Source organism: Hyperolius riggenbachi, chromosome 4 (genome assembly GCF_040937935.1).
Source record: "Hyperolius riggenbachi isolate aHypRig1 chromosome 4, aHypRig1.pri, whole genome shotgun sequence".
NCBI classification, from domain to species: Eukaryota; Metazoa; Chordata; class Amphibia; order Anura; family Hyperoliidae; genus Hyperolius; species Hyperolius riggenbachi.
In genome coordinates, this window is record NC_090649.1 from 351,208,212 (window position 1) to 351,235,769 (window position 27,558).

The following is a 27,558-nucleotide window of genomic DNA, read 5'->3' on the forward strand; positions in this document are numbered from 1 at the left end:
ATCCATCTGCAGACAGACGGTGAGTGTGACAGGCAGCACAGAAGGACCATGGCAACTCACTCATAGTACCACAGTTTGATAGTGCTGCCCAAAAAATTATATGGATCCGTGGACCCGGGCACTGCGGGCAGTACTGGGAAGTGGGAACGCAGATTTTAGTACCTAAACACACGATACAACATGTTTTCCGGGGTCAGACTCTGAGGCACATACAGATGGTCCCGATCATCATCCTCATCATACAACTCTTCTCCTGAGTCTGACCCACCCACCACCTCTGCCACCCCAACATCCCCAGACACAGACCCCTCATCGTCCTCAACATTAACTTGGGATGCTGGCCTGAGCCAGACCTCCTCCTCCACATCAGGCCCCATCATCTCCTCAATGGCAGCCCTCATTAATCGTTCTGGCGACGGACCGATGGACACAACATTCTCCTCCGGAGAGGGCTGCTGCTGACCACTGGCTGCTGGGGTGGATGTTATAGCTTGCGTGGGGCGTTGGCTGTTGCTGTTGTTGGGAGTGCTGCTCACAGCGGAGGTCTCTGAGGAACTCATGGTGAGCTCATATAGTGGTTGGCGGTGAGTGGAGTATTACTGATCCCAGCAATATACACACTGACTGGCAGAGTACGCAATGCTATATAGTCTGGCTGAGCGGTGTACACAGAGTGGCAGTACACACAATGCTATATAGTCTGGCTGAGCCGTGTACACAGAGTGGCAGTACACACAATGCTATATAGTCTGGCTGAGCCGTGTACACAGAGTGTCAGTAAACAATGGTATATAGTCTGGCTGAGCGGTGTACACAGAGTGTCAGTAAACAATGGTATATAGTCTGGCTGAGCGGTGTACACAGAGTGGCAGTAAACACAATGCTATATATAGCGTGGCTGAGCGAGGTACACAGTGGCAGTACACACAATGCTATATTAGTCAGGCTAAGCCGTGTACACAGAGTGTCAGAAAACACAATGCTATATATAGCGTGGCTGAGCGAGGTGCACAGTGGCAGTACACACAATGCTATATATAGCGTGGCTGAGCGAGGTGCACAGTGGCAGTACACACAATGCTATATATAGCGTGGCTGAGCGAGGTGCACAGTGGCAGTACACACAATGCTATATTAGTCAGGCTAAGCCGTGTACACAGAGTGTCAGAAAACACAATGCTATATATAGCGTGGCTGAGCGAGGTGCACAGTGGCAGTACACACAATGCTATATATAGCGTGGCTGAGCGAGGTGCACAGTGGCAGTACACACAATGCTATATATAGCGTGGTTGAGCGAGGTGCACAGTGGCAGTACACACAATGCTATATTAGTCAGGCTAAGCCGTGTACACAGAGTGTCAGAAAACACAATGCTATATATATAGTGTGGCTGAGCGAGGTACACAGTGGCAGTAAACAATGCTATATATAGTGTGGCTGAGCGAGCGGTGTACTACTGTTCCCAGCAGCGACACACAATGACTGGGGGGGACCCTGGCTAGCGTGGCTGGAGAGCGAACTACCCTGCCTGCCTACCCAAAGCTAAACCCACAGACAAATGGCGGAGATATGACGTGGTTCGGGTATTTATTTACCCGAACCACGTGACCGTTCGGCCAATCAGAGCGCGTTCGGGCCCGAACCACGTGACCCGTTCGGCCAATCACAGCGCTAGCCGAACGTTCAGGGAACGTTCGGCCATGCGCTCTTAGTTCGGCCATGTGGCCGAACGGTTTGGCCGAGCACCGTCAGGTGTTCGGCCGAACTCGAACATCACCCGAACAGGGTGATGTTCTGCAGAACCCGAACAGTGGCGAACACTGTTCGCCCAACACTAGCTACACCTAGGCGGAGGAGTTTTCCGCCTTCTTAGGACAGTTTTGCGCCTGATGCCCCTTCTCAGTGCAGTACAAGCACAGCCCCTCTTTCCTTCTCCTGGTCTTTTCTACCTCAGATAACTTAGAGTGACCGATCTGCATCGGTTCATCCTGAGGAACAGGAGAAGGGACAGAGACGGGGAAGGTTCTTGTAGAGACCCTAGATCTGCTCTGTTTCTGGTAGCAGATTCGGCAATCAATTTTTACTGCCAAAGAGATCGCTTCATCCTCTGTTTTGGGCTCTGTGTGACTCAACATTATATCCGACACAGAATCAGACAGCCCAGTCAGGAAACAATCTAACAATGCAAATTGTCCCCATCTAGCGGAGACTGCCCACCTCCTAAACTCTGTGGCATAGGTCTCTACCGAGTTATGACCCTGCCGGAGAGTCTTTAACTTCCTTTCTGCAGTGACTGCGACATCAGGGTCATCATAAATTATGGCCATAGTCTTAAAAAACTCCTGCACCGAGGATAGTGCTTCATGGCCCTCTGGCAGATTGTAAGCCCAGGTTTGCGAGTCCACAGATAGCAGGGTCTTAATGAAAGTCACCCTCTGACTCTCTGAACCTGATGATATATTTTTAAAGTTGCTAAAATAAGACTTGGGACCTGAGAATTTCTCCGGGAGAGGCATTCTAGGTTCGACCACAGGAGGGGATTGCCCTGGTAATGTCGGAGCCTGGAGTAAATGTACCGCTTCAGACAATTGATTAATTTGATTCTGTTGCGTATTGACCATGGTAGTCAAAGCGTTCACGGCTGCGGTTAAAGGACTTACGAGGCCAACTACGTGAAAAAAGTTAATTACCTGCCTCTAAGTTTCAGGCACGGAGGACGCCGTCCGCGCCCTCCGTGCAGCGCCGCCGGGTCCCCCGCTCATTATCCCCCCCGGGCCGGCTCCCGACCCCACGGCCCGGGTCGGGCTCTCCTTCCCCTCCAAAGATGGCCGCTTCCTCTGGCCGCGGCTGCGCAGTCCGCCTGGCCGCGAATGCGCTGCGCAGTTCTAGGGCCAACTCCTCCGATCCACGCTACGTAGCGTGGAACGGAGGGGTTGGCCCTAGAGCTGCGCAGCCGCATTCGCGGCCAGGCGGACTGCGCAGCCGCGGCCAGAGGAAGCGGCCATCTTTGGAGGGGAAGGAGAGCCCGACCCGGGCCGTGGGGTCGGGAGCCGGCCCGTGGGGATAATGAGCGGGGGGCCCGGCGGCGCTGCACAGAGGGCGCGGACGGCGTCCTCCGTGCGTGAAACTTAGAGGCAGGTAATTAACTTTTTTTACGTAGTTGGCCTCGTAAGTCCTTTAAGGCCTCGACCTGTGTACACAGAGCATCCATAGACATCTTGGTCTGCTGTTATGTAACGAGGTGTCAGCGAGAGCACAAATATCTGATTATGTGGTGATCTGCAGTATCACCACTAATGCAGTTATATATCTAGACAAAGTAATCAGTATCTTACTGATAGTAGATCAGCGGAAGGCTCACAAGCACAAGATCAGTACTTTAATAAAATGTGATCACAGGTGATTGGTGCACAATATACAGGAGTACTCCAATGTGGTAGCCCCCTGGCTGTGGGGGCTATCACTAATAGAGTGGTCGTACAGGCAAGGTCGGCAAAGATCAGTCAGCAGCTGTACAGAATCGTCAGGCTAATCATAGTCAAGAAAAAGCTGAGGTCGGGCAGATAATGTACAGAATCAGGAGGCACAAATCAAAGTCAAAGGCACAGGCAGAAAATCGGCAACAGATCAGATAGCTAAGTACAGAATCAGGAGGCAGAAATCGGAGTCAGGAATACGAGCAGAGGGTCATACACAATAAATCAACAGTAATAATGTTTATAATTATAGCTATCAAAGGTCTGAGAGCTAACACGATGTATTCGCAACAACAGACAAGGAGTGACTGACCAGCCTGGGCTTAAATGCCGGAGCGCACTCAGCAGCGCCGCCCACCAGCTCAGCCAATCAGCCCGCTTCCCAAGGTCAGCTGACCGGCGAGTCAGCTAACCCTTCTTTTCAGAGAATAAAGGACCTGCTGCTGGGCACGCACACGCGTAGCCCTTACCCTATGTGCGGCTGAGAGACCTTCGCAAGGCGTCCTGTACGCCTGCAAGACGGGGACCGCCGCCGCCTATGATGTGGAAGTGGCCGAAGCGCCGTTCTCCGCAACGGCGGCGTCCCCGCCGAGCGTTACACAGTGCCAATACAACCTGTCATCTAACAGGCTACCCTGCTTATGACCGGTTCCACAAAATTCGGCCCCTCATAGACCGCCTGTCATCAAAATTTGAAGATGCTTATACCCCTGAACAGTCATTTTGAGGCATTTGGTTTCCAGACTACTCCTCACGGTTTTGGGCCCCTAAAATGCTAGGGCAGTATAGGAACCCCACAAGTGACCCCATTTTAGAAAGAAGACACCCCAAGGTATTCCGTTAGGTGTATAATGAGTTCATAGAAGATTTTATTTTTTGTCACAAGTTAGCAGAAATTGATTTTAATTGTTTTTTCACAAAGTGTCATTTTCCACTGTAAGTTAGTGGAAAATAACACTTTGTGAAAAACATTAAAAATCAATTTCCGCTAACTTGTGACAAAAAATAAAATCTTCTATGAACTCACCATACTCCTAACGGAATACCTTTTGGTGTCTTCTTTCTAAAATGGGGTCACTTGTGGGGTTCCTAAACTGCCCTGGCATTTTAGGGGCCCTAAACCGTGAGGAGGGCCCCTAAAATGCCAGGGCAGTATAGGAACCCCACAAGTGACCCCATTTTAGAAAGAAGACACCCCAAGGTATTCCATTAGGTGTATGGTGAGTTCATAGAAGATTTTATTGTTTGTCACAAGTTAGCAGAACACTTTAACTGAAAAGAAATCCTCCAGACAAATCACAAGAATAAACGTTCAGTGACAAAACACATTTGTAAGCTTCTTTTTAAGCAGAAAGAGTATGGGTAGGCCTATTACATATCTTCACCCTGCTAGAATCAGGCCTAGTTCAAGAAACATGTATCTGGTACAGTTTATTAGTATTAACTTGCAAGAATCTTCTTCACACAGCACTCTGCTGTCTGCCAGCTCTTCACCGCTGTCTTTTTTAAAATTTCTTCACCACTGTCTCCTCTGTATCTTGTCTGCCAGGTGTTGTCACACAATCTCTCCAGACACTTTACTGCAGTCTTCACTCTTTTTCTTTAATCCTGTCACCTGTTTCTCACTCTTGTATGCATTGCTGTCCTGCTGTCTCTGTGTCACTGTCTTGTCTCTTATGTTTTCTGTTACCTCTCTCTCTGTTACAGGTAATGTTTACTTTCCTGGTCTTTCCTTCTTATTCCTGACTCTTCTGGCTTAGATAAATATTGCTGCTTTTTACTAGCCTGTAGTTGTGAGTGGTTGCTCTCCTCTTCTGTATTGTCTGCAGCTCTTTTTTTCTTCCTTACTTTAGTTTTCAGTAGTGCTCTCTTGTCTGTGCCTCTGCCTTGCTCAGACTGTCTCACCAATGGCTGGTCTCTTGTTTTGTGCCTCTGCTCTATATCCTTCACATTACACTCATTTCTTGCTACATCATCAACTCAGTCTCTAAGGCTTACGGGGCTCCTCCCCCTCACTAGCCTTTAACTGCCAAAACCCCAACTGTTACTTCCCCCCTGCACATGCCCAGCTTCTCTCGGCTCTATCCTGCTCATGGGCTCCCCCTAGCAGCACCTGCATGCTCCCTTTACAGCATCACGTTCCACAAAAACTAAATGCATATTTAACCCTTGGTGTGTGTGTCTGTTGCAATAAAACACACACAGGGTTACTTTCACCCCTTTTTTTTAAATTGTAGTCCCTACAATTTTTCTTTTAACCAAGTTGCAGTGTCAACATATATTCTAAACTGTTCAGGAAGTGGTGAACATTGATTATTTTTCCATTTTGACTTGTGGTCTAGTTCTGTTTGTGTAGAAGACCTTTGTTTTACCTTCTCTGAATTCTCAAACTCTTTGTCTTGGGCTACCTTGATGCTTGTACGCTGAAGGGTTTCCAATGAACACTGTGCCCGTTTATAACGCTTGAGCTGTTGAGGTTGGGGCATCGGTTGCCAATACGATTCCAATTCCTTTTTTCGAGAAGTATCTGTACTTTGTTGTATTATTTCATCTCCTACTGAGAAGTCATTGGGCTTTACTTTTTGACTAGGTCCCATTATTTCATTACATATCTTTTTACTTCCACATTCTTCAGCCTTCTGATGGCCTAAACCTTCTTGAGCTCTACCCTGAGAACGAATAATAGGTTCACCTGGAGTCTCATTGTTTTTCTTTCCTTCAGTAGTTCCAGCTTCCAGCAAGCTTCCGGTATCACTTGTTGTTCTTACCAGTTGAGGAACAGATGAATCTGGATCACCTGGACACCTCTGTCTAAATTCTTCATATAAAGTAGGATGGAGAGGGTATTTTGCGTCTCCCGTTTCTGGCTGTACAAGAACCTTTTCAAGTGATAATCACCATTGGGTAGTATGATGATAATAATAATGATGACATCTTGCAGGACCGTGACTACCAACCACAGGAGGGGGATGTTGGCTCTGAGTCTGAGGAGGAGAATACATCCGTGGGTCTGGCACGGAAGATAAGCATCTCTGACATTGGCAGGAGCAGCAGTGGGCGTGGAATGCTGGACCCACAGCCTGCTACTTCATCTTCTGCCGCTACCTCCAGCCGCACCACTCAACCCCAGGCCCCAACCAATGCAGGACAAAAGAAACAGGCAGCAGCCCATTAAGGGCGTAAGGGCAAATTACAGTCCCCAATCTGGCATTTTTTTGATCTGCCCTCAGTGGACAGCAAGTTCATGACTTGTAACGTGTGCCAGGTGAAGCTGAGCAAAGGTTGCAACCCCTCCAACTATGGCACCTCCAGCTTCATCAACCACCTGGCCAACAAACATCACAAGCATGAGGAGTTCAAAAGACTGAAGGAAGATGGCGCTGGAAGATGGCAAAAGCACCAACAGAACCCCCTTTGCCAGTGCCACTCCTGCCGACACTGAGGCCTGTTCAGGCAGCCAGTCCTCAGCGGTCTCCTCTGCTCCCTCCTCCTCTTCCTGTGCAACCAAGAAACGCCAACAGACCCTGCTGAGCGAGTCCTTTGTGGTCAGGGCTCAGCCTCCCAGCAGCCATCGCATCCGCCAGCTGAACGGCCTGCTTGCACGGGCCATGTCTTCCCAGCTCCTCCCATACTCCTTTGTGCAGGAGGGGAGTGACATGCGTGCGCTCCTACAGAGTGCAGCGCCAGATTGGCCAATACCCAGCCGGCACTACTTCTCACGCATGGCCATCCCAGCACTGCACCGCTTCACGATGGCCAACGTGGAGCATGCGATGGGTCAGCAGGTCCATGTGACCATGGACTCCTGGAGCAGCAGGTTCGGGAAGGCCGCTATTTGGCCTTCACGGCGCACTGTATCAGTTTAGTGGAAGGGGGTGAGGAGGGGAAAGCAGCATCGGCCACAACAGCAATCCAGTGGGGGGTGCCACCCCACAGCAGGGACAGGGAAAGGTCAGTAGGTTCCTGTGACCCGGTTTCACCCTCCGCCAAATGCCCCCGCCTCAGCTGCTGGAGATGGTCAGCCTGGGGAAGCACAGGCTGACAGCAGACCACATCCTGGAAAAACTTCAAGAGCAGGAGAGGAGTTGGCTCAGAGGCCTCAGAGTCGGAGAGGTGGTGTCCGACAATGGGGCCAACCTTGTTGCTGCCATCCACCGGGGAGACCTCACCCACATCCCCTGTCTGGCCCACGTCCTGAACCTGGTGGTGCAAAAATTTCTTAGCACCTACCAGGGGATGGACCTACTTTTGAAAGTGGCTCGTAAAAATGTGGGTTATTTCCCTCGCTCGGGTGGTGCCTCAGCGGCCCTGAAAGCCGTGCAGCTGGAGCTGAACCTCCCATGGCACTGGCTCATTATTGATGTTGCAAAAGTATGGAAATCCACCCTGGCCATGTTAGAGCGTCTGGTTGAACAGAGGCAGGCTGTCAACCAATACCTAGCCAGAGCCACCACGGACACCACCGTGTTCGGGACCGGCATCACCCACCTCCCGGACATCATCCTGAATGCAGAGTGGGAAAAAATGCAGCTGGTGTGCTTGCTGCTGACACCCTTCCTGGAGGCCACCAACATGGTCAGCTGGGACCGTGCATCGCTATGTAAGTGGGTGACCATGGTGTGCATGCTGGAGAAGGCCCTCAACGCTCTGCTGGAAGTGGGAGAGGCAGCCTTGATCCAGCAGGAGCAGCAGCAGCAGCCTTCACAGTCCACCTCTGTGCGTCAGGAGGAGGAGGTTGAGGACTTTGAGTTGGAGGACTTGGAGGAATTGGAAGTCCCTGACCTCGAAGATGAGAGGGCACAGCGGAGAGCAGCTGCAGTGGTGCGGGGGTGGAGAGAGCAGGGGGATGCTCAGGAATCAGAGGAGGAGGACAGCACTGGGTGTGAAGACGAGTATGTTTCAGCAGAGATGGCACACCTCTTCCCCATGGCAGCGCACATGCTGCAATGCCTGCGCAGTGACTCAAGCAGATGCGTGCTCGGGAGGACATGTGGATCGCCCTGATGCTGGACCCACTGCTGAAGAGGAAGCTGCATCAGTTCCTGCTGCAGGAGGAGACCCTGTGCGCCGAATGAGAGACTTGCATCGGTCCCTGGTTCAGCGCTTGGAGGAAGTCTTCCCCCAGACTTCCCACCCCCCTGCTGTCACAGTCCAGCCATCACAGCAGCAAGTGCCTGGGTCCATCAGCAGCAGGCGCCCATCAAACCTGCTGTCTCTCACAAAGGCACTGTATGCCATGCCGGCACAGCTGCCGACTGAGGAGGTGCCTGCAGCAGCATGTGGCTATCAAAGCCAGAATCAGAAACCCATGTGGACCCCTTGGATTACTGGATCAAGCACCTGGAGATTTGGGGCGTGGCCAAGATGGAGACTGGCTAACAGCTAAAGTAGGGAGCTCCGCCATCCAGCACATTATACCAGGGTATCAAAAGGACTGTTTCTGCATAAATTCGGCTGAACTGACGCTGCTCAGTCTGCTCCACAGATAGATCAAACACTGGAGTGGTACGACCCAGCACCGCTGACAGGGCGAGTAGATTCCCTTCCCCCGCTCCCAGGCAGAGGGGAGGCCGCAGGCCCTTCCAGAACTCCTCGTGTGTTGGAGAGATACTCTCCCTACGAAGACGCTGCAATGTCTCAGAGGTCAAACAGAACAAACAAGGAGAAAGACAAAGGGAAAGCAGATAAGCATCTGTCTCCGGAGAATCCAGACACTTCCCAGCCCCCACCTGCCTCAGCTGTTAAACACAAGCCAGATGTATCTGAGCTGCTGAGCCCAGACCACGAGGCAGAACAAGATGTCGACCAACCCACTCCACCTAATCCGTTTGAAATCCTGGAGGCAATTAAGCACTGCCAGGCCACACTCACACTCAAGATGGATACTAGGGTTGCCAGGTGTCCGGTTTTAGACCGGACAGTCCGGTTTTTGGCCGCTGTGTCCTGTCCAAAAAGGCATGTTAAACCGGACAATTAAGATGTCCGGTTTTATGCCTTTTGCCCAGGAACAATCGCAGTCCATCCATCACTATTATCTAAACAGCATCAGCGCTCCCGGGAAGGACCTACAGCACTTGAAAGTTGAAAGCTGTCTCCTCATAGCCTGCTTCCTAGTGTTAAAAGAAACACTGCATATTTCAGTCAGGCGCTGAAGAGACAGCCTGCAGAGTACACGGAGGTCCTTCAACTTTCACGTGCTGTAGGTCCAACCCAGGAATCTTCTGCAGAGAGCTGATGCTGTCTAGATAAGAGTGATGGATGGGCTGCGTTAGGCATTCCACTGCTCCCTGTTATCGGGTAAGCTCTTCTCCTCCTCCAGACTTGCTGCCCTTTTCTGACACTTATACAGGGGACGTTGTTTCCCCTGCTTCCTATCGTTCCACTTCTTTGCTTTACTGCTTTCATCCCTGTTCACTTAAGGTGTCTACCCCTTTCTTTGCACATTTTCCTCACATTTTAATAGTGCTTGAAAGCACCTTTATTTATTTTTCTACCATTGGCTCTCACTATTTATATGCATCTATTCCTTATTGATCTTGTATTACCTTCATTAGCACTGTGCACTTTAATAGGCAGATTATTATTGTTGTTGTACTGTATTTAGAGATATTTTTCAGCATTTGAACCTTGAGCTACTACTGTACCCTTATATTATTATTGATTGGCATATTGTTATACTACAGTGGTATTGCCTGGTACTTGGTTTTTAATTGTTTTTCATCATGTGATTTGTGTTATATTGAAAATATTTGAACGTCAGGAGTGGCGTAGTTTAATATAAAGGAAAATGAACCAGGATAGAAAGAACCAGTGCAGTTAGAATTAGAATTATCAAAAAACATACGTTGTTTGATAATGCTTGTGCATTTACTGGTGAAAAGCGGTCTCTTATTATGTGCATTTACTGGTGAAAAGTGGTCTCTTATGTGCATGTACTGGTGAGGACAGTTAGTGACATGGCTATGTACTCTGTAATGTGCTGCAGAAGATGTCAGTGCGATATAAATACTATAAAAAACATTTTTTAAAAAGCCCATTGCTTAGCCCCACTCTACATAAAAGTGTGCTTCTGACTCCGCCCCTAACTCCACCCCCAACCCCACCCTCTGTCCGGTTTTCTCCATCAGCCGACCTGGCAACCCTAATGGATACGTATGAGGCTGGTATGGGTCTCCTGCGCCAGGATGTGTCCACACTGAGAGACCGAACAAGTGCTGCTGAACAAAGAATCTCAGACCTGGAAGATGTGCAACAATCCCATGTGCGTGCTATTCCTCGTATGGAGAAGCGCCTCTACGAGCTTGAATCCAGGGCAATCGATGCAGAGAACCGCAATAGGCGAAGTAACTTAAGGCTGCTGGGCTTACCGGAGGGCACAGAGGGAGAAAATGTGCCTGATTTCATTGAAGCTCTACTTCGCAAGCTACTGCCGGAAGATACTTTTTCATCCTTCTTCCTCATAGAAAGGGCTCATCGGATCCCCGCAAAGAAAGGCCCTCCTGGATCATTCCTGCGCCCGCTCATCTTTAAAATCCTGAACTACAGGGATAGAGACTCGATCCTCGCTGCAGCAAGGAAGATCGGCGAACTCTCCTATGAAAACTCTCGCCTAATGCTGTTTGCAGATTTTACAGCTGAAACTCAAAAATTGCGTAAGTCATTCGCACAGGTAAAGATCAAGCTCAGAGAGAGGAAAATAATCTACGCCATGTTATTCCCGGCGAAATTGCGCATTCAAGATGGTGAGTCTACTATTTTTTCTGACAAGCCAGAAGACGCCATGTCTTGGATAGAATCTCTCCCTAGACAAATTCCCTGAACTAAGCACTTGCTGCTCATGCGTTCTATATACTTAACTATATGGCCTTTATATATATATATATATATATATATATATATATATATATATATATATATATATATATATATAACTTTTTCTTGGTGTTTTACTGCTCTGCGGACATTTGATGTGGTTCTCTTTCCTTGGAACTCTGCTTTGACCTGAGTGCAATATACTGTACCTGCTGATATACACCCGGATGACCTGCTTTATGTGCATGGATTTGACATTCTTAAAAAGTTATCCACTAAAATATACACCCTTTATGTTTTTTGCAATGTTCTGTAGCAGGTCACCATCTATGCACTGTAGGGTATACAGCCGAAGAACACACCAAGTTCCAGAACTATACCTCTGCAGTGCGGTTTTGTTGCAGGTTATGATATTTAAGTTTTGACCTCTTCTCTCAAATATACATATAGGGCCATATATGTTAAAACTTGCTAGTTATGGCTGGCCGATAGCGGCTCCGCCTACCACAAAGTAAATTGTCTTTGATCTATGGTTGGTTAGCTACTGGGATGGCATGTCTGTTGTTCCCTGCTGGGGTGGAGGGGGGACCCGGGACGGGCCGTGCATAGGGGCCCCGTCACTGGACCCCGCTACTGGCTGGGTCTATACCCCGGCTCTGGGTGCGGCCCGTCTGCGGGGTCCCCCCTCTGCTTCGGCTGGGCCCATCGCGGACATGATTATGTGGAAGAAGTTTAAGTTACAAATGTGCGTTATAATTACCTTTAGTGTTAGTTCTGCTTTTTCTGTCCTCACCTAATAGTCAATAATTGATATAGGCTAAATATGCAATTAACATCTGCATAATTCACTGTGATAGGAGATATGTTGGCTTAATGTAAAAGATGGCTCCTTTATAGTGTTCATAACAGAAAGTGCAATATGCTAATTTGACACGATATGCCTTTAAGTGCCTGTCTGTGGGATGATTCTGTAGAGATGTTTTTCTTTGACCACTCATTGCTATGCATTCTGATCGGTGATTAAACATGGGATAGGCCTGGCTTGCTGTGTGTACTGTGCGCCTGAACTTGCCAGCTCATCTATATGTAAACACGGGTTGATTATTTTGCACCTTAACAACCGTATCTCGCCCGGCATAGCTGTGGTGAATAACTTCCCTCAGTCAAATCTATCTACAATGTGACTGCATTATTTGCGCAGAGAAGCAGCATGTCTGCTGACATAGTGGCTGTAGTGATATAGACTACATAAAGAGTGGTAAGGATGGGGGACCCCACGCTCTGCTGTGACATGTACTTTATAGCAGTAAAAGTAATGGTCAGGATTAGCTAGATATCACGCTCTGATATCCTTCTGTTAGGCATTACACTGACAATGTCCTCATTCTATCCACTAGAGGGCAGTGGTACTACACAATATCTACTCTAAAACAATTAGATTATTTCTAGTCTGAAAACTATGCCCTCACAGTGCTTTACAACTAAACTCTGTAATACCTTGGTTTTTATATTTCTACTCAAGAGACTCAAATAACAGCAGTAGATAAAGTGTGTGTGTGTACGTGTGTGTGTGTGTGTACGTGTGTGCATGCGTGTGTGCGAGTATGCGTGTGTGTGTGTGTACTAGTCTTGATATACTAAGAAGGAATTAGTTAAGCTGTGACTGGCACTTGTGTTGCAGGCGGAAGTGGTGGTTCTCCTATTATCAACTCCCCCTGAACTGATCCTAATGCATAGTTGTGCTCTGTTGGTCAGGAAGGGCAGCTCTGTTATATGTTTTTTAACTTTGAAACGGTCTCCAAGTATTTGGACCCCCAGTCTTTACTGGGTGACGCTGGATGGCGGCTCCTTAAATACCGTCCGCCTTCACGCCCCCTTAATTTACATTCTTTAAACCAGGTGTTCTAATAGGGTTTTTTATTTATTTTTATTTTTTATTTTATTTAACCCCCCTCTTCTTCCCTCCTTTCCTCCCCTCCCTTGTGCGTCTTCCCTCCTGCCCCCTTTCACCCACGCATCTCCCTCTCCCGTTGCCCTTCTCTGTTACAGGACACTGGTTTATAATGTGATAGTGTCTGGAATTTGGTTTTTTTTTCCAGTCACTCTTTGGTATTCAGTTTGGGTAATAAGCTGTGGTATAGTTTAAGTGTATTTTAAGTACTACAGCAGGGTATTTGCTTTAGTTGTTTGTTTTCTATTTAGTTTTATCTGTAGTCATGGTACTCGTCACACTCCACAGGACACCCCCGAATCAGTCTCTGCTCCTTTCGGCTGCACTGGACTCCCCTGGTCCTACCTCCCTCTCCCATGAAGCCTTTAATCTCTTTATTTGGTACAAATGGAAACCCCCCTAAAGATTATATCTTGGAACGTTAGAGGCCTGAGATCCCCATTTAAAAGATCCCTGATGTTCCAGTATATAACTAAACACAAGCCTCATATTTTGATACTACAGGAAACCCATTTAGATGGAACATGCACAAAAGCACTGAATAAGCCCTGGGTTAGTAGAGCATTTCACGCTACATTCTCTACCTTCTCTAGAGGAGTTTCTGTTTTAATAAGTAAGAGTATCACACATAAAGTAATAAGCTCCTGTGTTGACCCTGATGGTAAATTTGTAATCGTACATATAATAATCTCTGGCTTGATATTTTGCATTGTTGGCCTATACGCACCTCCACCACTTCAGAAATCCCTTCTTGATACCTTAACGGTCTCTTTACAGAAGTATCTGCCGGCTAAGGTATTAATCATTGGAGATTTCAATGATATCCTATCTGGAAAAGATTCCACTAACCCTGCTAGAATTTGCAATACTGATCTTGTTAATTGGGCCGAGGCTCTCTCTCTTACAGAGATATGGAGATGGAAAAATTCCCGATGTAAGGCTTATTCTCATTTTTCAGCAGTGCATCGCTCTGCTTCAAGAATTGACCTTGCGTTTGCTAATGTGGATTTTCTAATAGGAGTCTCTGAAGCGACTTATTTACCAAGTGGTCTTTCTGATCATGCCCCCCTAGAGGTCACATGTCGTATTGGCATTAAACTTAATAGATCTATATGGAGATTGGATCCAAAATGGATTACTGACAAAGAAATAGGGGAGAAAATTAACACTGCAATTCAGCAGTACTGGGACTTAAATCTAGAATCAGCGAACGATAAAATACTATGGGATGCTTTTAAGGCTACTATAAGAGGAGACTATATCAGTCAGATTAGCGCCAGAAAGAACAATTATGACATATCCCTTAATTCTCTTCAAGACTCGGAAAGAAATGCCGCGAGTGTATATGCAGATTCTCCTGGGGAAACCAATTTTAATGACCTCAGGCAGGCAAAAAGAAATATAAACCTACACATGACTGATCTCACTAAGATCTCTATACTGGAATGGCAACAAGCTGTGTTTGAAAAAGGGGACAAAAATGGGAAGCTCCTGGCTAATCTTGCAAAGAATCCAACAGCTCAATCTAACATTCCTGAAATCCGTTTGCCATCGGGTGAGATTTCTGCATGTCCCCCCCAAATCATTCAAACCTTTTATAAATACTATGAAACTCTACTATACTATGAAGCTCTGAAGAAATTTCAGCTGAATTAGAGGTTGAAATCACAGAGGAAGAACTTATAGATGCTATTTCATCTTTCCCGCCACAGAAGTCACCAGGCCCAGACGGAATACCAATTGAGTTTTACAAAAGATATGCGAGGATAATAGCTCCGTACCTTAAAAATATATTAAATACGTGTCTACTTAGTGGAGAGCTCCCTCCCTCCTTTTATCAGGCTCATGTTATACTAATATTAAAACCAGATAAAGACCCGCTAGACTGCCAGTCATACAGGCCAATTTCCCTACTAAATAATGATTTTAAAATCCTTACTAAAATAATCACAACTAGAATTAATAAATATATTACAGAAATCATTAACCCAGACCAAACTGGCTTTATGCCACATAAAACCACAGACATAAATCTTAGAAGGATTTTTACGCATATCCAATCATCACAAAACATTAGCATACCGCGAGCATTAGCTTTTATGGACATTCAGCGAGCCTTTGACTAGGTCGAATGGCCATATTTATGGACTACCCTTAAAAAGCTTGGTTTTGGTGAGAAACTTATATCTTGGATACAAACTATTTACAAAGCCCCTACCTCACAAATCAAAATTGGTACACAGCTCTCAGAACAGTTCAGGTTACTCAGGGGAACTAGGCAGGGGTGCCCTCTCTCTCCAGCCCTTTTCGCCATCGCGATGGAACCAATAGCAACAGCCTTGAGGCAATCTCAGGACATACAGGGATTTGCTGTGGGCGGGCTGGAGGAGAGGGTATCCCTGTATGCTGATGACTTGGTCATATACCTAGCGAATCCAATGACATCCCTTCAAGGAGCTATGGAGATATTTAGAACATTTGCTCCATATACCGGCCTTCTGGTGAATCAAGCCAAATCTAAGGTTCTCCCACTGAATGTTACATCATTACCTCCCTCCTCGATGGAAATAGTCTCTAAAACTAAATATTTAGGGGTTTGGATTTCCAACAATACCAAAGATTTTTACAGCGATAATATAATACCTTTAATGCAAAACACAAAGCAAAAACTTGCAAGCTGGCAATGTCTACCCTTGTCACTTATAGGCAGAATAAATTTGATTAAAATGAAATTGCTACCAAAGTACCTGTACCTGTTTAGAAATTGTCCAGTATGGATTCCCCGTCGGTTCTACTCGCAACTTACATCTATATTAATATCCTTCATATGGCATAATAAAAACCACAAAATAAGTCTTAAAAAACTTCAAAGTCCGTGGACAGAGGGCGGACTAGCCTTCCCTGATTTCCTTAAATATTTTTTAGCCAGCCAGCTTGTAACTGCTAATTAGTGGCTGACTCAAGACCCTACGAATGCTGCGACAGTATTAGACGCTGCTCTCCTTGGATCTTTTAAGGCCCTCAAGCAAATATTGTATAGAGGGGTCACAGCACCTTATCCTTTAACTAATAATATGAGAATAGTCATCAAGGCTTGGGATCTTGTACATAAGTGGAGCCGCCCCCCAGACAATAAACTCCTCATACCCCTATATGGAATAATCCAAAGCTGCCACAATTTTACACTATACCTGATCCTATAATCTGGATCTCTAAAGGCGTGTCTCACCTACATCACATTGTGCAGTCTGGAAATCTAGCTCCATTTGATTCATTAAAGGAAACGTTTTCATTACCTAACACCCACTTCTTCCGCTTTCTTCAGCTAAGGCATGCATATGGTGCACAATTTGGTAACGCTATAGTTAGATTGACCACCTCAGAAATAGAAGATACTTTACTAAGTGAAAACCTTACTAAGGCCTTATCTAAAATCTATCAGCATATCATTCTTATAACTGAGCCACATATTACTACTTATAAACAATCCTGGCTTACTTTGATTCCGAGTCTTGATGATGAAGAATGGGAGGATGTGTGCATCAAACCCTTCTCATATCTAATAGCCACTAGAGATAGACTGATCCAATTTAAAATCCTTCACAGAGCGTATCTGACTCCCTCCAAACTATCCAAATTTGATCCATTAAACCCTGTGCTATGCTGGAGATGCGCTGCCAACAATGCAAATTTAGATCATATGCTATGGTTCTGTCCCAACATAGCATCAAAATGGAAAGGTATTTGTGAGTATATTACTAAGATTACAAAAATTCATATGCCATGTGAACCAGTGTACTGTATTCTAGGGGACACTACTAAAATTGCACCTACCAGAGCACAAAGAACACTTATTGGTATCTTACTGTATTACTACCGAAAAGCTATTATACTTAATTGGAAAAAGGCTGAATCACCTTCTATTCAATACTGGAAAAAATTAATAAATGAGTCACTACACCTGTACAAGGCGGCGTATATAGCGAGGGGATGTCCACAAAAGTTTGATAAAATATGGAAGTCCTGGACCAGTAATAAAGATACTGTATAAACCCAGAAGTCTAACAAATTACAACTGTTGTAATACATACCATGATTTATAGTCTTATTATGTGTATATTAATACCCTGACTATTAGTGTATTTAACAAATCAGCATAATGAGTATATATATCTTGGTGGTAGAGGGGGGGATGGGGGAGGGGAGAGAAGGGGTGGCCATTGGGTGGTGGATTGTTTCTAGTTTTGTACCATGTGTTGTACTATGAGTTGTTGTTTTTTTTGTGTGTGGACTCACCTGTGAGTGAGTCAATCTTTGGCTAGTTTGTCATGTTAATAAAATTCAATAAAAAGAATTAAAAAAAAAAAAAGCACCTGGAGATTTGGAGCGAGCTGGCGCAGTACGCCCTGGAAGTCCTTGCTTGCCACCATTCCAGCGTGCTGTCCGACAGGGTTCTTCAGTGCGGCCGGTGGAGTGGTGACTGAAAAGCGCTCTCGTCTGTCTACCCAGTCTGTGAAAAGCGCTCTCGTCTGTCCACCCAGTCTGTGGACAGACTGACTTTCCTGAAAATAAATCAGGCTTGAGTGGTTGGTGAATTCCTGGCCCCTGTTGTTGGCAAGAGGGAAAAATGAAGTGGCTGGAAATCACTATGCCTGCCTTACCACCCTTTACCACCACAACCATCAGGCTCCATAAGCCTGGTGAATTATTTTTTTTACTGAGCCGTGGTACCACCAAGTGCCATGGCGAACTATCTAAACACAATTGCTGTGTAATTTTTTGGGAGGTGTCTGTGCTGTCCCAGTTGTGGGGAGGCCCCAACTGCGGCAGTACGACCGCTTTCTGAATCCTGGAACCTAGACTCCTGATGTTAATAATTGACTGTCCATTTTTTTGGGGGGGTGGGGGTAATTTTAAGTCCCCACATCATGAATTAGTCTTCCCCTTTAAAAAATAATGATGCTACATGCCTCATTTACCCTAAAAAAAACATTTTAAAAGCAATTTAGAGGCCACTTCCGGTTTTCTATGCGGATATCCGAATATGTTGGATATCTGCATGCGGATATCTGCATGAACACAGATCGCAGAATGTTTGAATGCGGATATCCGAATCGATGCGGATATTTGAATCGGATGCGGATATCTGGGTATCCGGATCCAGATCAATTCGGATTTTGAAAAGGGGTATTCGAGCACCTATGCTTATCTCTCCAGTATTTCTGCTTTTTACTGGCCTGTAGTTGTGAGTGGTTGCTCTCCTCTCCTGTATTGTCTGCGGCTCTTTTTTTCTTCCTTACTTTAGTTTTCAGTAGTGCTCTCTTGTCTGTGCCTCTGCCTTGCTCAGACTGTCTCACCAATGGCTGGTCTCTTGTTTTGTGCCTCTGCTCTATATCCTCCACATTACACTCATTTCTTGCTACATCATCAACTCAGTCTCTAAGGCTTACAGGGCTCCTCCCCCTCACTAGCCTTTAAATGCTAAAAACCCAACTGTTACTTCCCCCCTTGCACATGCCCAGCTTCTCTCTCCTCTATCCTGCTCATGGGTTCCCCCTAGCAGCACCTGCAGGCTCCCTTTACAGCAGCACTTTCCACGAAAACTAAATGCATATTTAACCCTTGGTGTGTGTGTGTCTGTTGCAATGAAAAACACACAGGGTTACAGTGGAAAATGACACTTTGTGAAAAAACAATTAAAATCAATTTCTGCTAACTTGTGACAAAAAATAAAATCTTCTATGAACTCACCATACTCCTAACGGAATACCTTGTTGTGCCTTATTTCTAAAATGGGGTCACTTGTGGGGTTCCTATACTACCCTGGCATTTTAGGGGCCTTAAACCGTGAGGAGTAGTCTGGAAACCAAATGCCTCAAAATGACCTGTGAAATCCTAAAGGTACTCATAGGACTTTGGGCCCCTTAGCGCAACTAGGCTGCAAAAAAGGGTCACACATGGGGTATCGCTGTACTCAGGAGAAGTAGTATAATGCGTTTTGGGGTGTATTTTTACACATACCCATGCTGGGTGGGAGAAATATCTCTGTAAATGGACAATTGTGTGTAAAAAAATAAAAAAAATCTCATTTACAGAGATATTTCTCCCACCCAGCATGGATACACCCCAAAACACATTATACTACTTCTCCTGAGTACGGCGATACCACGTGTGTGACATTTTTTTTGCAGCCTAGGTGCGCTAAGGGGCCCAAAGTCCTATGAGCACTGTTAGGCTTTACAGGGTACTTACAATTTAGAACCCCCCAAAATGACCCCATTTTGGAAAGTAGACACCTCAAAGTATTCAGAGAGGTGCGTGGTGAGTCTGTGGCAGATTTTATTTTTTTTGTCACAAGTTAGCAGAAATGGAAACTTTTTTTATTCTTTTTTTTTGTCACAAAGTGTCATTTTCCACTAACTTGTGACAAAAAATAAAATCTTCTATGAACTCGCCATGCCTCTTGGACAGTGAGGAGAGCGCCAGCGCATACCACTAAGGCTGCATCTGAAATGACAACCAGCTGTGCAGCACCTCTAATAGGCTTTCTGCACACTTTGCATTCAATTCAGATGCAAATCATATGCAAAACTGCTACTACTTATCATGCAAACAGGAAACTCAGGAGGAGGGGCTGGGAGCAGCTAACCTGATAGTTATATACTTGCAGAGTTAAGAAAAAATGGGGGGAAGGCTGCGCATCCCTAAACACATGCTGCAATTGAATGGTTAATCGCATAGGCATACACCGCCTCTATTAGACTGAAAAATGCATGCCCTGCATCCAAAACAAGTGCTAACATTTATTACACTAGGAGGAACTTTAGCTTCTAATATGGTTTGCATGCAAAGTATAATGTAGGGGGGGGGGGAGTGGAATCAATATCAGCATTGGCAGCAGACTTCAGCAGAGAAACATGAAAAGACCTGCTTCCCTTCATGGAAGCCGGTAGAGACACCTTATAGGTTACTTCATTAATTTTTTCAGAAATAAAGAAAGGACCAATATATTTGGGACCGAGTTTGGCCGAAGGCTGGCGCAAACCAATATTTTTCGTGGAAACCCATACTCGATCTCCAGGAGAAAACTGCTGGTAGAGAGAGCGATGACGATCCGCTTGTTGCTTCTGAGAACAGCTTCCTTTAAGTTCCGATTGACTGAGGCCCAAATCTCTCACATCCTGATCACCCAATCCTGCAGAACTGGGAAGGATGAGGAAGAAGAGGGGACAAAGGAGAATCTGGGAGATCTCCCGAAAACCACTGAAATGAAGAAAGTTTGGAAGAGGCATTCAATAAATTGTTATGAGAAAATTCTGCAAACGGCAAAAACTGAACCCAATCTTCCTGGGACTCAGAAACATAACACCTTAGAAACTGTTCAAGAGACTGATTAGTTCTTTCCGTCTGGCCATTTGTCTGAGGATGGAATCCAGAGGATAAGGACATAACTAGATGTGCATAAAAGTTTTTCCAGAACTGGGACACAAATTGCACCCCTCTGTCGGATACAATATTTTCTGGAATGCCGTGCAATCGAAAAATATTTTCAATAAACAAATCAGCCAATTCTTTGGCAGAAGGTAACTCCAGTGGTATGAAATGTGCCATTTTGCTGAACCGATCCACGACAACCAGATAACCGTTTTTCCCTGGGACGCAGGGAGATCTACAATAAAGTGCATAGAAATGTGCGTCCAGGGAGAACTGGGAACTGGCAACGGTTGTAGCGTACCAGCAGGAGCATTCCTGCTCGCTTTGCTTCTAGCACAAATAGTGCATGCTGACACAAATTCCTTACAATCAGTACGGATGGAAGGCCACCAGAAATGCCGCTGGAGTAAATTCAACGTTCTGGTCACACCTGGATGATCAGCTACCTTACTGCAGTGACATTGCTTCAGTACAGATAGTCGTAAATGCAAAGGGACAAACAATTGCTCAGAAGGTTTCCCCGACGGGGCCTCTGCCTGAAATTGAGCCAGTGATTCCAATAAATCAGCTGACAATTTGGTTACAGAAATGACAATATGTTCTGGAAGTATGTTAGAAGGAGTAACAGGTAGTGACTCAACAGGATCAAAACATCTGGATAATGCGTCTGCCTTTACGTTCTTGTTCCCAGGTTTATATGTTATGATAAACCTGAAACGGGAAAAGAATAAAGCCCAGCGAGCCTGCCTGGGATTCAGCCTTTTAGCTCCTTCTATGTACTCCAGATTCTTGTGATCTGTGTACACAGTAATAGTGTGTTCTGCCCCTTCCAGCCAATGCCTCCATTCCTCGAATGCCATCTTAACTGCCAACAATTCTCTATTACCAATGTCATAATTTCTGTCCGCCAAACTGAATTTACGCGAAAAGAACGCACAAGGGTGCAAGCGTTCTGGTTGACCAGAATATTGAGATAGAACAGCACCTACCCCTATCTCTGAGGCATCAACCTCGACAATAAAGGGTCGGAGGACATCAGCATGCATGAGGATGGAGGCAGAACAAAAGGCCTCCTTGAGGGTCTGAAAGGCCTGGGACGCCTCAACAGACCAATTAGAAGGATCGGCTTTTTTTTTGGTCATGTTAGTCAAGGGGGCTATGATGGTAGAAAAGTTGCAAATGAATTTGCGATAATAATTCATGAAACCGATAAACCTCTGCAACGGTTTCAGACCGAGAGGTTGAGGCCACTCCAACACTGCATCAACCTTTTTCTTGTCCATAGACAAACCAGAATCTGAGATGATATATCCCAGAAATGGAATTTCTCTGACCTCGAAAACACACTTCTCAATCTTAGCATAAAGTGAGTTCTCTCTCAATTTCTTTAGAACAAATTTAACATGTTGACGATGTACATCAATATTCTTGGAAAAAATAAGAATATCATCTAAATAAACGATAACAAATCTACCTAATATATCCCTAAAAATCTCGTTCACAAAATCCTGAAACACAGCCGGTGCATTACACAACCCAAAAGGCATCACCAGGTACTCGTAGTGACCGTCTTGTGTGTTGAAAGCGGTCTTCCATTCATCCCCCTGTCTGATCCTGATTAAGTTATAAGCCCCTCTGAGGTTTAATTTGGAAAATATCTGTGCCCCATTGACTTGTGAGAACAAATCCTCTATAAGCGGTAAGGGTTATTTGTTCTTTATGGTGATGTTATTCAGACCCCTATAATCAATGCATGATTCAGACCTCCATCCTTCTTCTGAACAAAGAAAAACCCTGCTCCGGCCGGAGAACTAGAAGGGCGGATGAAACACTTCTCTAAATTTTCTTTGATGTACTCCTTCATAGCTTTTTTCTCAGGACCAGACAGGGGGTAGATAAGACCTCTAGGAGGCATAGTACCTGGCCTTAAATCGATGGGACAATCTAAGGAACAATGCGGAGGTAATTTGTCTGCTGATTGTGGAGAGAACACATCACAAAACTGTACATACTGCTTAGGGACCACCTCTACAGACAAACTCAAAGAATGCAATGGCAATTTTTGTAAACAGTTCTTAAGACAAAATGGAGACCAAGGCGTGAGTTGTCCTGTGCTCCTGCGCAATTTCAGTAATCGCTGTCAGTCTTACTTTGAAGTTAGAACTATTTCTTCCGGCAATGAGCATCAGAGGGTCACCCTGGTAAAAACACTCTTGCAGGGTGATTCCCAAACTTGGGCCTACAATTTACCACCTAACCATGAGGCTTTAAATTCTGTCTATGATTTATTTGATGCCATGGCTATTATTTATGATGATCCAGATACAGCTGCCACTGCTGTACGCAAAATCTGTAACCTCCGTCAGGGACATAGTTCTGCGGAGGATTATGCTGCGGTATTTCCCTTGCTGCACAAACTATTTGATTTGCTCAATACTCTGTAATATTTCCGTATAAGAATATTCAGACAATTCTTTTAAACAAAAATCTTTATTCTCCCTGGCTAGCAAGGAAAGTTCATTGATAGTTTCATAGGTCCATTTGACTACCATGAATGACAATTGAATTTCATTATCTTCTAATGGCAGAGTCTGACTATGGGTCTGATGCACATTTGTTATGGATGACACTGCTGGTTGGGAACATTTTCTGGAACGTTTACGTTTAGTTTTATGCAAGACTTTTTGACTTTGCTGCATACAGATTGCTTTTAAATGCTGCTGAAGAGACATCTGATTGATTAGCAATCAGGAGTTCATTAAGAGGATATGGTAATGGAGAAATTCTTAACCAGTTATGGATCACAAAAGCTATGAATTCTAGAGGCTTTTCTCTCAGAGTAGTGTGATTCAAAACATCAACTGCCCAAACAAAAAGCTTGCCTTTGAAGAGAGTGCAAACTATCTGATCAGCCCAGGTATAGAAAGGTGTAGCTTGGAAGTCTGGAATTGACAAAAATCTAGATGCGTATAATTGGGTATCGTCCTTTTTTATTGAAAGTGAAGGATCAAAACACAAAGTCCTCTTAAGGGCAATCCACCTTGCCCAAAGAAACCTGAACAATTTATAGCAAAGGACTTGGATTCAAAGAACGAGGAGGTACAGTGCAGTTTTGGCAAAATCTTGTAGAAAAAACTTTATTAGTACAAAATATCAAAAAATGTTTAACCCCCTTGGCGGTAATCCCGAGCTGAGCTCGGGGTATGCCGCCGGAGGTCGCCGCTCAGGCCCTGCTGGGCCGATTTTCAATCTGAAAAAAGCAGCACACGCAGCCGGCACTTTGCCAGCCGCGTGTGCTGCCCGATCGCCGCCGCTCCGCGGCGATCCGCCGCGTGCAGCGGCGAAAGAGGGTCCCCCCAGCCGCCCGAGCCCAGTGTAGCCGGAACAAACAGTTCCGGCCGGCGCTAGGGGCTGGATCGGGCGGCTCTGACGTCAGGACGTCGACTGACGTCCATGACGTCACTCCGCTCGTCGCCATGGCGACGAGGAAAGCGAAACAAGATAGGCCGCTCATTGCGGCCTATCTTGTTACTTTCGATTGCCGGAGGCGATCGAAAGTACGCTTCCGGAGCGCCCTCTAGTGGGCTTTCATGCAGCCAACTTTCAGTTGGCTGCATGAAATAGTTTTTTTTTAATTTAAAAAAAACCCTCCCGCAGCCTCCCTGGCGATTTTAATAGAACGCCAGGGAGGTTAAAAGCTTTTTCAATTCCACACATATCATCATTAGTCTTCATATGATCGAATCAATGCCATGAGGCATGAATGATTGAAGCCAATAAGTAAATATTGTATTCTGGCTTGGTTTAATTTTGAAGGAGATTTTTGTATTTTACAGGCAACGACACATGTTCGTTTCGGGCTCCTTATATCGTAAATTTGCCCTTCATCAGGCCGCAATACAAGTTTCTGTATAGCAAAGAGAATCAGCACAAGGCCAGAAAGTTATAAAAAATTAGATGCAGGCATCCAAACCAAGCAGATGCACATAGGGAGTATTCCACGGCGTCACGAAGAAGAAACGCCGCTAAGCTGGAGATCCTAGCTATAATGGCGCTTATCGCTGTTTAAATATCCGCACTTAGCATCCTACGATAGTCAATGCGCCCGCGCAGGCGCATTGACTATCGTAGGGCGCTAAGTGCGGATATTTATTTATTTTTTTTTTTTTAAAGCAAAACTTCCTACTTTACTCGATTTATACAATTTACATAAAACTCGCATCTCTTGGTTACACACAAGGCACATATGAACGTCTGTACCTCAGACTATATACAGCACCATCAAGGTATCCTAGCAACAGGCTGCACCTCAGGTATCCTAGCAACAGGCTCCTCAACAGTATCTGTACAGGAAGGAGGAGACAGACTGTATCGCCCTCGTCTTCCCAGCCGGTTACTTCCCAAACTTTGGCTTCTTGTCTTTGTTCTTCTTCAGCTTCTTTCCAAACTTCCCAGAGGAGTTCCTCTCCGGCTGATCCAGTCTCCGCTTCTTGTCACTCTTCACACTGACGACCGAGGCGTTGTGGCCGGTCTTCTTCAAGACATCGTTCCATTCCTCATCGTCTCCCCGGATGACGTATTGCGCAGGTCCATTCCCTGGAGCTTCTGCACCTCCTCCTTGTGCTTCTGCTGGAACTCTTTGGCTGCATCTTCCAGATCCTCATTGAGGGACTTCAGGGTTGGCTCCATGACCACCTCTCTGACCGCCACCATCTCCTCCTCCACGGCCTTCTCCTGGATCCGGTTAAATAGCTGGACAATTTTGCGCATGACTCGGTTAAACAGACCCATCAGCTGACTGCTCTGCAATTCAATCTCCTTCTCCAGCAGGTCCACCGATTTATGCTGCAGCCCAATGCCCAATAGCAGAGCAGACTGGGCTGCCGAAAGGTTGAGGCCTCCAAGACGTTGTAGGAAGAAAACTCGAGAAATGGCAGGAATGAGATCCATGATGAGGTGATAGTCCACCATGTTCTGAGAGTACATCTCCAGCCTCTTCAGGTCGTAGGGTGTGAAGGACGCCTCCAGCTCTGAGCGGGTGATCAAGCTCTGAGACTCCTTCTTGACGTTCTTGTTTTGGAGGATGTTCAAGGCCACCGATGGAGAGAAACTGCTGAACTGATAGGACAGCAGAGACAGGAAACGTCGCCTGAAATCTTTCCAGAACGCCGTCAGCCAAGGCTCCTGCTGAGACTCCTCCTCTTCCTGCAAACTCTTCAGCATAATGCAGGAGTGCTCCCCCGTCAGGTCATTCGGGGTTTGCCGCAGGTAGACGGGAATAAACCCGGCGCGTTTCCAAAACTTCAGCAGCTTTGGGGTTAACCCGTAGGAGACCCCCAGGTAATCCAGCTTCTCGGCCGGCCTCTCACTGAGGCGGAGGAGGAGGGGCGGCAGATTCTTCCGAGGGGTGACCGTCTCTTCCAGAAGGCTGACGGCCTCACTGCTTATTGACGTGATCTCCTGCGATTTATTGGCGGACTCCTCCTCCAGGCAGGGCAGCTTTCCCCTCGTAATACATCTGCAGTAGCTGCAGCGCTCGGCTGCCGTACCCCATCCCCTGGTAATCCGGATGGACGGCGATTCTCACCACTCTCGCCCCTGACAAGCTGCCAAAGTCGGGATCTTGGAACTGCTCAGATATCGTCCAGGGGATGAGATCGCCAGATGCCTTCTTCCCACGAGACAGGCTGTTCATGATGGACTGACGAGAGATCTCTCCTTCCAGACAGACCTGAACGACGGCCAAGACTTCTGGGTGGGAGGGACTGGGGGGAGGAGACAGAAGAGATGATGTGCTGGAGCGTCAGACAGCATCTGAAGATCATTGGGTGAATTCTTGTAGTGAGACGCCACGTATAGCGCCATTAGCCGCTGCAGGAAGGACTCTGAAGCTTTGTGGTAGCAGAACAGCGTGTCCCGGTTCACATAATATAGGTCACATGTCTCTGGCAGGGGACATCCGCTGATCATCCTGCTGATGTTCAGGCAGTCCAGGCACAGCAGATCGTTCAGCCATTTCTCCATCGGGTCCCCGGGGGCATATCGTAAGGATTCCTGCAGCGTCACCTCATGGAGGGTCCGGGCTGAGGCCAGGCGTTGGCTGCTCGTGGACTTGTTCTCGGCCGTGATGGAGACCTGGCTTTCGGCGCTCTGCTGCCGGAGCTGCTGGATGAGTTTAAGCGAGAGGGAGCGTCCCGTTCCTTCATACCCGTTGATGGTGGATGCCATGAATACCAGGTAGGGTCCCATCAGACTCTTCACTAGAGGCAGAGGAATGGCAGCAGCTTCATCGATCACCACCAGCTCCACCTGACCCAACTTCACCGCATCTGCCGGGTGTATGTACTGAATGGTCTGTCGGTGCTCTTTGAATACGTTGACTCGGACCACAGCTTTCTCAAACTCCGGGTTCAGGGACTGGATGATCTCGTAGTCCAGATGCTCCTGGTACTGCAGAGAGTCGAAGCCTTTGAAAATGAACTCAAAGTGCGGATATTTAAACAGCGATAAGCGCCATTATAGCTAGGATCTCCAGCTTAGCAGCGTTTCTTCTTCGTGACGCCGTGGAATACTCCCTATGTGCATCTGCTTGGTTTGGATGCCTGCATCTAATTTTTTATAACTTTCTGGCCTTGTGCTGATTCTCTTTGCTATACAGAAACTTGTATTGTGGCCTGATGAAGGGCAAATTTACGATATAAGGAGCCCGAAACGAACATGTGTCGTTGCCTGTAAAATACAAAAATCTCCTTCAAAATTAAACCAAGCCAGAATACAATATTTACTTATTGGCTTCAATCATTCATGCCTCATGGCATTGATTCGATCATATGAAGACTAATGATGATATGTGTGGAATTGAAAAAGCTTTTAAACATTTTT

General features: G+C 46.2%; 1 pseudogene; it reads right to left on the reverse strand.

Annotated features, from left to right (window-relative positions):
• Positions 1-24,841: 24,841 nt before the first annotated feature.
• The window catches only part of LOC137504809 (RNA cytidine acetyltransferase pseudogene), a 45,296-nt pseudogene continuing 42,579 nt past the window's right edge, over positions 24,842-27,558 (reverse strand).